Consider the following 14,456-nt stretch of genomic DNA (forward strand, 5'->3'; position numbering starts at 1 on the left):
TTCTACTTTTTTTCAAAATTCAAAGATTTGACTTTTTCCACAATCCTAAATCAGCCTAGTCATATCTTTTTCGATGCTTCTTTTTATAACTATAGATTTAGACTTGAATATACTTTGGTATGTAAACATGATCTAGCTTATAAAGCATCTTTCAACTAGATGATTACTTTCTTGAGGTGATGGACATATGCGTTAATGAATAAATTCTGTTGTACTGCATCTTTTCTACTAGATATTCAAAACATACTAATTCATTTTTTTTTTTTTTATCCTCACCCAAGGACACGCTTATTGATTTTAGAGAGAGTGAAGGAAGAGAGGGGGGTGAAATTGAGAGATTGAGAGAAACATCAATCTGTTTCCTACTGGTGATCAGTCCCAACTGGGGACCAAACCCACAACCTAGGTACGTGCCCTGACCGGAAATCAAAGCGGCGACCTTTCTGTGTATGGGACGATACTCCAACCAACTGAGCCACACCAGCCAGGGCTACTCATTAAATTTTTAAACCAGCTCTCTAAGTGAGCAAATTGGCTTTTCAGTCTCTTGATTTGAATCTTTTCAATTCGCACAGAGCCCCCCCCAGTCATCCAAGTGCCTGCTAATGTTACAGTCGCTCCTGGAGAAAGAGCAGTTTTGACATGCCTTGTCATCAGCGCAGTGGATTACAATCTAACCTGGCAGAGGAACGACCGAGATGTCAGACTGGCAGACCCAGCAAGAATGCGGACCTTGGCTAACCTCTCACTGGAGCTCAGGACTGTGAAATTCACCGATGCTGGAGAGTATCGTTGTCTGGTTTCCAATGAAGGAGGATCATCAGCTGCTTCCGTTTTCCTCACAGTGCAAGGTACTGTGCTGATGGTAACTTCTGTGTTATAGTGTCTTTCCGTCTCCTCCTTTGGCCTCTGTCCCCTTTAGCTGGCTCTCTGAGAGTGACAGTATCTACCCCAAGCAGTTACAGTTTGAATGATGGGATGCTTGTGGAGCTCGAGTGGTCGGTCTAAAGCTGACTAAAGTGGAAAATAAAACATCGCTAATTAATACATGACTTTAAAGCTAACACAACTAATCCTAGTAGTTGAAGACTTCTGTTTCAAGAGAATATAAATAGAAATTGTCTCTGGATGGTTTAATGGTTTTAAATTCTCCAATCTATCATGTGGATTTTTACCGTGTTCATGGATTGGTAGAATCAACAACATTAAAATGTCCATACTACTCAAAGCAATTTATAGATTCAATGCAATCCCCATTAAAATACCAATGACATATTTCATAGACCTAGAACAAACTCTCCAAAAATAATCTAATTGTTTTAATAACTCATTCAAAATTTCCCCCCAATTTAATTATATTAGTGTCGTATCTAACTAATGTACTTGTATTGTTTTAATTAAGGTTTAAGTTGTTTCTCATCCTGGTTCAATTTTATTGAAACTTCAGCAGAGTTTTACTTTATTTATCTTACACATACACACACAGAGAATGCATATTGAAGATAAACTAATGGTAAGCCAAACTTGAATTATGTCTATATAGGTTGAATGTTCTGATAGCTGAAAACAAGTCTAGTATTAACAATGATTTAATGGCTACTAAAAATGTGTATTACTCAGGACCAACAAATTAAGACCAGGGACATTCCAAAGTATCTTTTTCAGTAAAATCATACTTGGCTTCTAAATGGCTATAGACCAGTTGGCAGTCTTAATGTAATGAACAAATTACTGTTGGCAGTGTTTCACGGTTAGGCTGACAGGTTCATTTCAAATCCTTGAGGTGGGAAATCACTTACTTCAGAATTGGGTCTGGCTATTTGGTTATGGAATTAGAAACAACTTTATATCATGTTTGAAGTACTCGCAGATGATTTCTTAACAAGGTTATCTAACACACTGACCAATGAATTTCAAGGCTAGATCTCAGAATATTATTAATGGCAGAAAAGCGAAACTACCTTGAGAATTAATAAACTGTTTGCCATCTGATTCTAGTTTTCTCACGGGTAGTTGAGTTATGTTCTGCAATCTGAATGTGTGCCTTTTGTTAGTTGATCCGGCGGAACCTCTAGGGAAACATTGCTTTATAAATGGTTCAGTACATTTCCACATGATAAACAGCCTAGATAATTTGAGTCACTCCAAGTAGAAACTTGAGTTACCAGAATTGTGGAACTATTTTTACTAAACTGATTGTTTCAGATAGAATGTCTAATGGCCTTCAGAAATCTGATCTTGGTTCTTTACATGAAGTCTTTTAGAATGGGATTATAAAATAAGATCAGGGCCCTCCTTGTTTACCCAGGTTAACCTTTTCCCTGGTGTGAGGCTTGGGATTCTGCATTTGTAACAGACCTCTCAGATGAATTCATGGACAACACTTTCTGAAAATAGCATTGGACTCTATTCTAGAGAATGAACCCTATGATCTAGAAATATATATTTAAAGGAAGCCCTTGACTCTCTTCTTTCTGGTTAAATAGAGTAATTATTATTATTATTATTATAATTATATTATTATTATTATTATTATTATATTATTATTAAATGGTTTAAGAAAGAATTGAAGTAAGATGTTACCTAATATACAAAACATAAATACAAAAACATGTGACACTGCATGATTACTGGCTAGTCTGTATAATCTCTAGTGGTGTATATCTGTTTAGAGGCATTATTTTATGGTCTGTCTAGTTGGCCTTGAGTTTGAGGGACCAGTTTGAATAAAAAAGGATGTTTTGAGAAGATAACAAAAATATATTCCAGAATTGATGAAAAATAAGAGACGAGCTAGTTGTAGTTGTCTGAATATATTATTTTATATACCTAGGATTATAATTTAGAGAATGGGACTTCATATGTAGGCATTTCTGTATACCATGCAGAATGATTGAAAGACCCAGTTCAGATCTGGGCTCTGCCATTTGCTGACTAGACAAGTCACTAACAACTCAGAGACTCCTATTCTTTATGGACAAAATACAGTTACAAATAGCACAGTTTGTGAGGGTTAGATGACATAATGTATGTCATGAACTTTTAAAAATGCTTGAATGTTTGTAGATTTATTGGACTAATTTAGTGGATTGAAGTGTTTGCTCATTCTTCATCTGATCTATCTCGTCCTAGCAGCCCCTGCACTGTGAAAGCATGAGTATCTTTCCCCGGCTATCACATTCTAGAATTTAAGCTCTCCAAGATCTGGACATCTTTTTGTGTAGCTCACTTAAATCCATCAGGCTTGACTTAATCTGCATTTTCTCATGGTTCATTATTGCTGGAAATTAACATGTCCTTGATGTATAGCTTCTCTGTGACTATTTCCTATGTACTTGACATGCTTATTATGTCACCATATCCCTTTCTTTTCCTATTACAATGTAAATAATTCTTAACCTTTCCTTGTAACTTCCAATTAAAGACATTCCAACATTTCTTTCTTCTAAGTACTAGAGAAATATGATTCTCTCCATTTACGATTAAAGTGCTCTAACATCTTCATAGCAAATAGATGCCTTAAAAGAAAGACAAAAAGGAATAAAATGTATGATATTAATTTATACATTTTATTGCATGGAATTGGACTGTTATAACAGAAGCTTGCCCCTAACCATGAAGTCAGTGGAACACATTAATCAGATAAAAGTAACTGAATATTAAACTTTTCTCTTCATATCTTAGAATGAGTTAAGAAAGCAAATACTTCCATGGTCAAACTACATATTTTTTAGATATCATTGCAATGAATACTTGGTGCAAAACTTCACTAAAATATTTGTCTTCAAATCCAAGGGCCTCCAACTCACTCCTTATTCGATCCTTAGTACAGAAGGCAACAAAAGCTTATATTATATTTTAACAGAGCATCTTATTCATTTGTGCTGATTCATATTGGGATATAAGACAAGCAAGGCAGCAAATAAAATGAACTGTTGACAGAAAGCAATGAATTAGGGGTTTTCATTTTAAGTATATGATTTCACCCTATCTAAATAAAATCCACAGAGATGGCACTAGCATTCAAAACATATATATGTCTCAGGTCAACCTCCAAAAATGAAAAGCTTCACTGGATTAAAATGTCTAGGAAAAGAATGAGCTAGGGCCGTGGTCAGCAAACCGTGGCTCGCGAGCCACATGCGGCTCTTTGGCCCCTTCAGTGTGGCTCTTCCACAAAATACCACGTGCGGGCGTGCACATCGCGCATGTACAGTGTGATTGAAACTTTGTGGCCCATGCGCAGAAGTCCGTATTTTGTGGAAGAGCCGGTATTTTGTGGAAGAGCCACTCCGAAGGGGCCAAAGAGCCGCATGTGGCTCGCGAGCCACGGTTTGCCGAGCCACAGTTTGCCGACCACTGACTAGGGTATGTGGTGAAATGGCTGTGACCAATAAGGGCTACAAGGACTGCCACGGAAATGGTAAGACCAACCCCCAACAGATTTATGGTTTAGGAGAGGCAGGAGACCAGCTCAATCCAATATGGCAACTAATTTCACCTTGCAGTAACCCCTAGCTTCATTATAGGCTATATAAGGACGCAACATGGCCAACAGAGCTCTTCTGAGAAGTCTCTACCCCTCCACCTGGAAAAACACTATTCCTTATTGAGTGCCCTGCCCCTTGATTAAATGAGCCTCAATAAAACAAGTACATTTCACTAGGGAGGGGCTGCTCTGTCTGTGGAGTACACTCTCTGTCTTACTTCTTCACTAATAAACTCCCTTTCATTTTAAATTCTATGCTGGTTCAATTTTGAATTCTTTCCTGCACGAAGCCAAGAACCCACAGTGGGTCGAGGACCTTCAGATACCTGGACCCCTGGAATGACGCCTGCATCAGAAACAATTTCGTTATTCAAACATGGGTATAGACAGCTACACATCAAAATGTATTCCTGTGGAAATCGTGCAAAGGGGAAACTTGAGGAAGATACTGCTGAAATTTTCATGGCTCTCTTATTAGGCTATTCGTTGTAGGAAAACCTGACTAGATTATCAATCAAAATTCTGCATTTTTTTTTCAAGCTCCCTTTGGTTCACAAAGGATTTAAAGCAACTTACTCTGTAATGTAATCCTGTAAAATTCCAGTCCCCTGAGCTTTCCAATGTGAATTTTCGTACTGTGGAAAAGTTCTAACTTTACTCTTTAAGTTTAATTGCCTTACGACGCTTTTTAATTACAAAGAACTCCCTATGGTGGACACCTGTATGAAAGAAATGTTAAAGTATATAGAATAACTCCTGGAATGTTATAGATAGGAGATAAACCTCCCCAGTAAGTGGAACAGCCACAGGTAATCCTTTCTGAAGGCCAAGTGAGGTCATCATCTCAACTCTTCCAGTAAATTCCATGTATTTAGCTTTTTAAAATAAATTTCATACTTTTAGGGGGAAAAATCACTTTTTAAAGTATTCACAGAAAAAAAAGTGCAGTATTGTGAACGAAGTTTCTGGATGATTAGCAACTGCAGGAAAAGAAATTTCATATTGGCAAGATTTCTCCAAAGTTACCTTTTCTGCTAGAAGAGTTTTATTCATTTGCTACCTTAACAATCTTCTCAGGGAAGCAACCCACAATTCGACTGAAAGAATACTTGTCTTGGGAGTGCAATCTGAGGTTCACAACCTCCCATCCTTCCAGCTGTCACTCTCCAATGCCCATACATCATTCCCCAACTTGGTCATGGCTACAACTCCTTCGAACCTTCTTTTAAATCCAATCTATCAGAACCATTTTTAAAGACTATTTTTTTAAGAGCAGCTAGGATATAGAGATTTCCCGTATACCTCCCACCCCCACACATGCATAGCCTCCGCCATTATCAGCATCCCCCACCAGAGTGGTACATTTATTATAATTGATAAACCTGTACTGACACATCATTATCACCCAAAGCCCATAGTTTATGTTAGTGTTCACTCTTGGTGCTGTACATTCTGTGGGTCTGGGCAAAGGTACATGACATGTATTGATCACCCTCTGTGCTCTGCCTCTGCCACCCTGCTAATCCCTGGAAACCACTTATCCTTTCTTTGTCTTCGTACTTTTGCCTTTTCCAGAATATTAATTGGAATTACACAGCCAGTAGCCTTCTTAGATCGGCTCTTTCACTTTGTAACATAAGTTTAAGGTCTTCTATGCCTTTTCATAGTTTGATAGATCATTTCTTTTCAGCCGTGATTAATATTCTTTTTTTCTGATGTACATAACCAACTTTGGGTAGTTAAAAGAAATCCTTGCCTAATTGAGTCTGGAGCAGGGGATTCATGTACATATATGTAAAGCTTTAATGGTATCCTTCCAATATGCCATGAAATAATAATGCTAATTATGATTTTCCACTTTTTTCTAAGTCACATGAGAATGTAAGTCTAAACTTTAGCTTTCCCCTTTTATTTGGAAATTCTGTGGTTTTGGAAAATTGTTATAAAGAGACCCAGGAAAGAAAAGGCAATGCAAGAATCAGTGCTAAGCAGCATTCAGCTGAAGATTTTCTAAGCAAGAAAGAATAAAACTTTAAAACTTCTATCCTGCTTATCAGTTATACTTATTGTTTTAATCTGTTTTGGTTAATCACCCAAAGAAGCTCCAGAGTTTATAAATTTTTGTTTGTTTGTTAAGGAAAAAATAATTAAATGGAAAAAATATTAATGTGTAAGTATTTTATACTAGGAATTATTTTAAATGGACATGAAGGCAACAAACATATCCTTATGTCTTATATTGGGAAAATAAGAATTGTTCATATTTAAGAACTCTTGATATATACTTATTAAGATTTTGTCATTAAAATAGAATCTAGCCTTTATTGTGTATCTCTGAAATTTTTGTCCATCTCTTATTAACTGAATTGCATAACCACACTGTAGTTTGGGTGTGAATTTTTTGCAAATCCAGCATATAATTCTAAGATATATTCCTTGCCTATGTGTTTCATTGCCAATGCACCATCTACTGGTAAGTCAATGAATTGGTGACCTTCTTTCTGAGATTTAATAGACCTTTTCTCTAGTCCAGCACTGCCCAATAGAACTTTCTGTTTTTTTAAAAATATATATATTTTATTGATTTTTTACAGAGAGGAAGGGAGAGAGATAGAGAGTTAGAAACATCGATGAGAGAGAAACATCGATCAGCTGCCTCCTGCACACTCCCTACTGGGGATGTGCCTGCAACCAAGGTACATGCCCTTGACCGGAATCAAACCTGGGACTCTTAAGTCCACAGGCCGACGTTCTATCCATTGAGCCAAACCGGTTAGGGCAGAACTTTCTATAATGAAGGAAATCTGTGTATTTGTTCTAGGTGGTGGATACTAATTACATATGGCAACTGTGTACTGAAACAAGGCTAGTGCATCTAAGAAACTTGTTTTGAAATTTAATTTCGTTTTAGATAATTTAAATTTGAATTTAAATAGACATGTGTCCAGTGGCTACCATATTGGATGGCACAACCAATTCTAGTCTTTTCTGGAGAAAGAAGAAAGGCAGAAATAGCAAGAGCAGAATTTTAGGACATTTATTGCAACTTCCATGTAGATTAACCACTATCATAATTGATTTGAAGTATTGCCATTTAGGACTAATTTTACTTTTTGAAAAGGTTCCAGCCAGGTCTTCATATTCCCACTGATGAGATGATTTGGAAATGTTGCCTTTGAATCCATATCTTTGGGATTTCAATGGCCCTTGTCTCTTTTCCCAGGCAGTTGATCTCTGTTCATTTGCTTAGTTTGTTTTTGTTTTCATTCTTTGCTCTTTGGAAGCAATCTGTGGCCCCTTGTATGAACTCTCTTCTCTAGTAGGCATGGGGAAACTTTAAAATGTTAAAATATATTTTGTTGCCATTTCTACTCATTGAAAATTAAGTAGCCTGGCTGTTGTGGCTCAGCAGTTGAGCATCAGCTCGGGAACCAAGAGGTCACTAGTCACATGCCTGGGTTGCAGGCTCCATCCCCAGTAAGGGGTGTGCAGGAAGCAGCCAATCCATGATGTCTCTCTCTCATCGGTGTTTCTATCTCTCTATCCCTCTCTTTGTAAAAATCGATAAGATTTTTAAAAGAAAATTAAGGAAAAATTAAGTGAGCAAGCACATTTGTTCATGATCAATCATTCTTAGTGAAGTTTTTTTTTTACTTATTGTGCAAGCTTCATGCTTAAAAGTTAGTTGTAACCAAAACTAGCTGGATTAACCTCCCTAATCAGAAATGGAAGTAATGCATTTCTGAACAATGTGAATATGTTTTAAATAAATGGGTTGAGCTAAATCAGTAGGTAAACATCTAATAGGTTAGGACATAGCTATTAATTACAATTCTAAGCAGGCTCACTGTAACTTTATGAAGTTAGCTTTTCCTACAGGAAATACAAATATTTAAAAGAGCTAGATATCCTGTAAAATAGATTTTACAGTCTGTACAATTCCATAGAAATTAGGTTCAGTCGTTAAATATTAATTATTTCTAATTTCTCTAATACCAACATTGCTTGGTATTAGATCATCCAACATTTTAGGGGATTATATTAATTACTCACAATGAAAAATATATTTGGGAACAGTTGTAAACCAGTTCTGTTATGTTTTTAGAAATATTAATCAAAATCCTACCAGTAACGTGAAGCCCCTCTCATAAATCACCTCCTTTCTGAGCACTGTTGGTCTCTTTGTCCTGGTATCCTATCAAATTATTATTTTTTGCCAAACAACTTAGCTCTTAATCACAATCAATTTCAACTGTTCAGTTCTTTCTCCCCAATCATATTATATATACTGGGTGTTTCTTTTCTTAATCATAGTGCCTTGTACAGAGGGGAAGAAAATACACACATGTTCGCTCAATAGACGTGTATTTCTTAATTGCTGAATGAATGTCAAAGTAACAATAACAGACTATAGGGAAGATTTGCGTCACTAACCTCATTTTTCATGTTCCCATGTTAACTTCCATGGCTTATTTGAATGACATCACCAATTTTAGATTCCATTATGTAAGTACTTTCTTTTCCACTTGTAGCACATGTAAGCATATAACTGCTTACATTTAAAACCGCATTTTATAACAAAATCTGATAATTACCTCATGAACAATTTATAGAGAAGCCATTTTGAAAGAATTGTTTAAATTAGTTCACCCTAATTTAAAAAGTACATCGTGTGAGTTTTGCAAAATTCTACGAAATAGTCTAAAGCAATTCATCACTTTTAAGGTGACACTGTAGCTGCTAAATTTCCAAAGGAGTTAAAGTTAGATTAAGCGGGGTAGTGTTTACTTACACGGCATGAGTTTAAGGTTTTGTTTAAAAGAGACTATTTACCTATTTATCTGTGTACAGAAAAAAAGTCCCTATTGATTTTCCTAGCTGTTCCCATAAGGAGGGTTTTTGAAGAAAGATGAACATAGGTATCCTGGTTAAATCTGAGCATATTCAGTATGTAACTGACATTGCTGCACAATATCATGCTGACACATGGAAATCAAAGGGCCAAAGCCTCCTTTCTTCTTCATGCCATGTCTGTGTGGACATTAGATGCATTAATTTGTCTTCTGGTGTCAGCAAAGGGAGGCTGTCTGTCATTAATTAATCCATGTCACCAGAGAGAACATTGCGATGGAAAGGAAATATTTCTCAAGATGATTGATGAAGTAAGTCCCTAATGACCAGAATTACTTCACTAACTATGAAATGGACATGATCATAACCATATGCTCATTACATCATCATGACTCTTTTTAACATGGTCGAGGTGACATAGGTATGAGCGAGGTTTTTGCTATCAGAAAAATGTGCAAAAACTAAATTTCTCTACTTACATTGAAATTTCTTATACAATTTTTAAAGTTTTTAAATTTTATTTTTTATTGTGGTCTTATAAATTTTGAGTATCTAGAAATCTCTCAAATTTCAGAAGAATCAAATAAAGTATAAGTATCATTTACTAGTAGGATATTTTAAACACTATGACACTTATTTTATCATTTTTGTCCTACTTTATCAAATAATGGGATATTAATAATAGCAAAACTTACATAGTGCTGTTTTCATAGGCGCTTATAATTCACTTTGCCAACTCACCATTAATAGTATGTTAAGGCACCTAAGTCTTAAAGTAGTGTTTATAATTTAGTCTTAGTATCATAATCTATGTTTACCTTTTAAAAATCATTGGGGAGAAATTTTAAAAAATGTATATATTTTGCTTTTGTTATGCTCCTATATAATAAAAGCCTAATATGCTAAGTGTCCGGTTGGCCGGTCGGCTGTTCAACCAATCAAAGTGTAATATGCTAATGCTATGCTAAGGCCGCTCAACCGCTCACTATGATGTGCACTGACCACCAGGGGGCAGTCATCCAGTCGCTATGATATGCACTGACCACAGGGGGCAAATGCTCCAACCAGTAGGTTAGCTTGCTGCTGGGGTCTGGCCGATTGGGACTGAGCGAGACGGGCCAGACACACCCTGGAGTCCTCCCGCAGTCCCTACCTGGCCTGCCAACCTCCCACATTCCTCCCCGGCCCTGATCGTGCACTGGTGGGGTCCCTCAGCCTAGCCTGCATCCTCTTGCAATCCGGGACCCCTCGAGGGATGTTGGAGAGCTGGTTTCGGCCCAATCCCACAGGCCAGGCCAAGGGACCCCCACTTGTGCATGAATTTGTCCACCGGGCCTCTAGTTCTGTGGTTGGCAAACTGCGGCTTGGCAAACCGCAGCTCATGAGCCACATGCAGCTCTTTGGCCCCTTCAGTGTGGCTCGTCCACAAAATACCGGCTCTTCCACAAAATACTGACTTCTGCGCATGGGCCACAAAGTTTCAATCGCACTGAATGTGCGCGCCCACACGTGGTATTTTGTGGAAGAGCCACACTGAAGGGGCCAAAGAGCCACATGTGGCTCATGAGCCGCGGTTTGCCGACCACGGCTCTAGTTGAAATGTAAATGATGAATTAAGACAGAGAAGCATCGATCAGATGCTTAAACCTCAGAGGGACGGTAGGGGATGATGGGGGTAAGGGAGAGAGATCAACCAAAGGACTTGTATGCATGCATATAAGCCTAACCAATGGACATAGATACCAAGGGGTGACGGCATGAGCAGGGGGGAGGGCAACGGGGGGATAAGGACACATACGTAATACCTTAATCAATAAAAAAAAGAATGAATTAATGCCGCAATACCGTATAGTGTGCCATGTTCCCATTGCTTTATCAAATGAAAAGCAAGTTGTTATTTATGATGATGGTGTTGATGGTTGATGATGGTGGTGGGAATAATAATGATGTTGACGGTGTTGATAATGGTGATGAATGTGGTGGTGAAAAGAGACTGAAAACCAGCTTAAAATGCATTATTTCTCTTAAAGGCAAAAATTGGACTCCGGACTTTGACAGAGTTGAACTATGGTTCTTTAATTTGTTGTTATTGTTCCATTAAAACTTCACTAAAATGAGGGGTTTTTTATTCTAGGAATTTAAAAAAATTTAGCTACTGAAATAATTATGTGAAGTCTGTCACATCCTTACTTAAACTAATCATGCAAAGGCTTAATCATTCTGACCATCTTTATTCAGCTATTATTTGGCGGCAATCCAATTTTGCTTCCCTGTTTGTCTACATCCTGTCTGATTTTCTTATCATCAGCAGGAATATTCTTCCCAGGGCAATGGTAAATTTCTCACCTTCTGTGGGGTGATGTCATCCCATCTGTATGTTACACACAGACTTATTTCGTGACCCTGAGCAACACCCTATATCCAGGCTTTATTTGAGAAACGACCTCTTAGCTCTCTGCATCCTGGTTTGGGAAACTGACATTTATTTTCACTTTGATATCTGAACTGTAGAGCATACCAGTGGGATTCTTGCTGGGAGAGATGCCAGGTCAGTTCTGGCAGACGCCATTGGAAGGCACCACATTTAGACAGAAATCCCTAGAGCTGCTGAATCTTTGCAGCGATCCTATGTCAAGACCTGAGAAACATTTCATTTTCGGAAGTTGGAGCTGAATAAGTGTGGGTATTCTGTAAATTCCGAAGAGAAGGAAGTCTTCATTTTCCCCCTCAGCCCCTGAAGCTTGTCTGCAACACCCCCACGGCGTGTGTAGGCCAGCATTTCAGAATTGATGGACTCCAGATGGAATTCAAATTTGAACTGACTGGCCATGGCCAGCCTGCCCTTGACCTCACACATTTCTCCAGTCCTATGTTGACCAAGAAGAATCTATGGAATAATGAGACTGTCAACCAAGTCCACAGGCCAGAACAACCCGTAGAATATTAACTTCAATGACCATTATTTCAAAAACACAATGTAAACAGGGAAAAGGGGGGACAGTTGTAAGCTGCTAGCAATTAGGCATTAATTAGGTTTGTTCAGTTGTGCAGCTGCCTAGCCTAGCAGTACCACTGTATCTCTTTCAAATGCATAGGGATTCCACAGACCAAATGTTTCTCAGTGAAATTCAGCCACAATTTGCAGACTAATTTATAGTGAATATATGTCATAACTATATCCAGATCTAACTGACTAATTGAATTTTTCAAATTCCTTTATAGTAAAAACCCATTTAAAATGGGAAGCTGACACCATGCATATCTGTTTGGCTTATCAGTGTATCCCAAATAAGTTAGCACAGAGTTTGGAACTTAATAATTGTGCAAAAAAAAATATTTATTGATTTTTGTTGATACTCATGACCACTATTTCAAACATTGCGAAAATGAATTTCCTTTTATTTATCTTATTGAGTAGCGGATATTTACATTGAAAAATTATTGAATATTTTTTGATGGTCCCTTCTTTGAAAATTAAGTCTTAGTAGTAATATAGATGTAAATGTGTCATTGATTAGACCAGATAGATCAACATCCCAACCACCCCAGATAATTTTTGTATCCTTTTTGACAGTAAATTTCTGATTTAATATTTTATTCCCAAAACTCTTTCTGCCATAAAAGGGGAATACAATTGGAACTTTGAATAATTAATATGTTTTGAATAATTAATATGTTCTGTGACTCTATGAGCATGAGGCAAATGATCCTGAGAGGCTGGCAGACATAACAATCCTCAGAGCCAAATTATAGGTTAGGAACGGCCCTGTATTCCATCAACAGTTTTAAGTGTCTGTTATTTACAAGTCACTGCATAACATGCAAGGGATGTTAAATACTCTAGAATACAAGGGAATACGGAACAATATGGAAGACTTAGTCTCTACCTCAACAAATTTATAATCTAATAAATAAAAAAGAAAGAGCCATTCAAACAAAGCAGTCAGTAGTCAGGGTAAGTTGTGGCTCCAAACCTGTGTTCAGAATAAGAAAGAGGCCAAAAGACCCCATTTGGGGACTTTAGCTGAAAACAGGTTTATAGTGACGTTCTGGACTAGCAGACAAAAGCCGGTGGTTAGCTGGTGGGAGGAAGGAGCCACAGGGTAACCACTGGAGACACAGAAACGTGACATCGGGGTCATGTTTTGCTCTCCAAGAGAATTTCTTTCTGCTTTCATTACCTGGTGGGGATCACCGAGAGGGCACAGTCATCTGCCTGCTGCACCACCGTGGCCGGATGGTGGAGAACATGAGCATCACCAGCTGGTTCATCCTGTCCTTTGAGCACTTATATTCCTTCACTTTGAGGTAAAGGGCCTCCAGAAGCTGGAGGTGGACCCCCTGTGATTTCTAACCACCAGAGAGTCCTGGACGCGACAGGCCTCATGGGGCCCTTCCCAAGCACTGTGTGCAGATGGCCCCAAGGGAGCGAGTCTTCATGGGGCCTATGGGCCTGACAATGTACCTCAGGGCGCCCTCAGGGCGCCTTCTTCACCAACCCGCAGCACTCCAGGACCACTGTGACCGTGATGGGCAAGAGCAGGGTCTGGAAGAACCTCAAAATGTGGGTCTACCCCTAGAGCATGTGGAACAGCAGTGGGGACCTGCCACCTTTCAAGAAAGGTGTCTTCTACCTGGCTCCCCAGATCCAGGTGCCCCTCATCCCTGAGGTGTACTCCACCTTCTACAACCCAAGATGAAGCTCTTCACCTGAGGAACAGTCCAGGTGCAGGTGCTGGATGCCATCCCCACCAGTGGTGGCTGACATTCCCAAGTGCATGGACACCTGCTACCAGGCCATGAGGACCACCTTCTCTTACATGTCTAAGACACCCTAGGAGAACAGGGTCACTGCAGGGCCTGGTGCCCAGCCTGCCCTGCGGTCAAGGCCTGGGGTTACAGGACCTGGCTAGTGAATGGACAGAGGGCCCACACCCCTCCACCTCCCAGATGCCAAATATTACTGTGTCCCACTCCTGCAGCTCCCCTGGCTTTCATTTGGGCTCCTTCCTATCACTAGCCTTGAATCCAGGCCCATTATATCCCTCAAAGGAAAGTCAGCTAGACCCTCCCCAATCTCTGAGGGCAGGCCTGTGCCCATCCTCATGCTTTCAGG

At 38.8% G+C, this 14,456-nt stretch overlaps 1 pseudogene; it reads left to right on the top strand.

The window, feature by feature from the left end:
- The first annotated feature begins 724 nt into the window (after window positions 1–724).
- On the top strand, window positions 725–14,253 carry LOC138996159 (1-acyl-sn-glycerol-3-phosphate acyltransferase beta pseudogene; annotated as a pseudogene).
- Window positions 14,254–14,456: the final 203 nt, after the last annotated feature.

The sequence above is a fragment of the Myotis yumanensis genome, unplaced genomic scaffold (assembly GCF_028538775.1).
Source record: "Myotis yumanensis isolate MYYU_CA2020_CCGP unplaced genomic scaffold, mMyoYum1.0.hap1 SCAF_17, whole genome shotgun sequence".
Classification (NCBI taxonomy): domain Eukaryota; kingdom Metazoa; phylum Chordata; class Mammalia; order Chiroptera; family Vespertilionidae; genus Myotis; species Myotis yumanensis.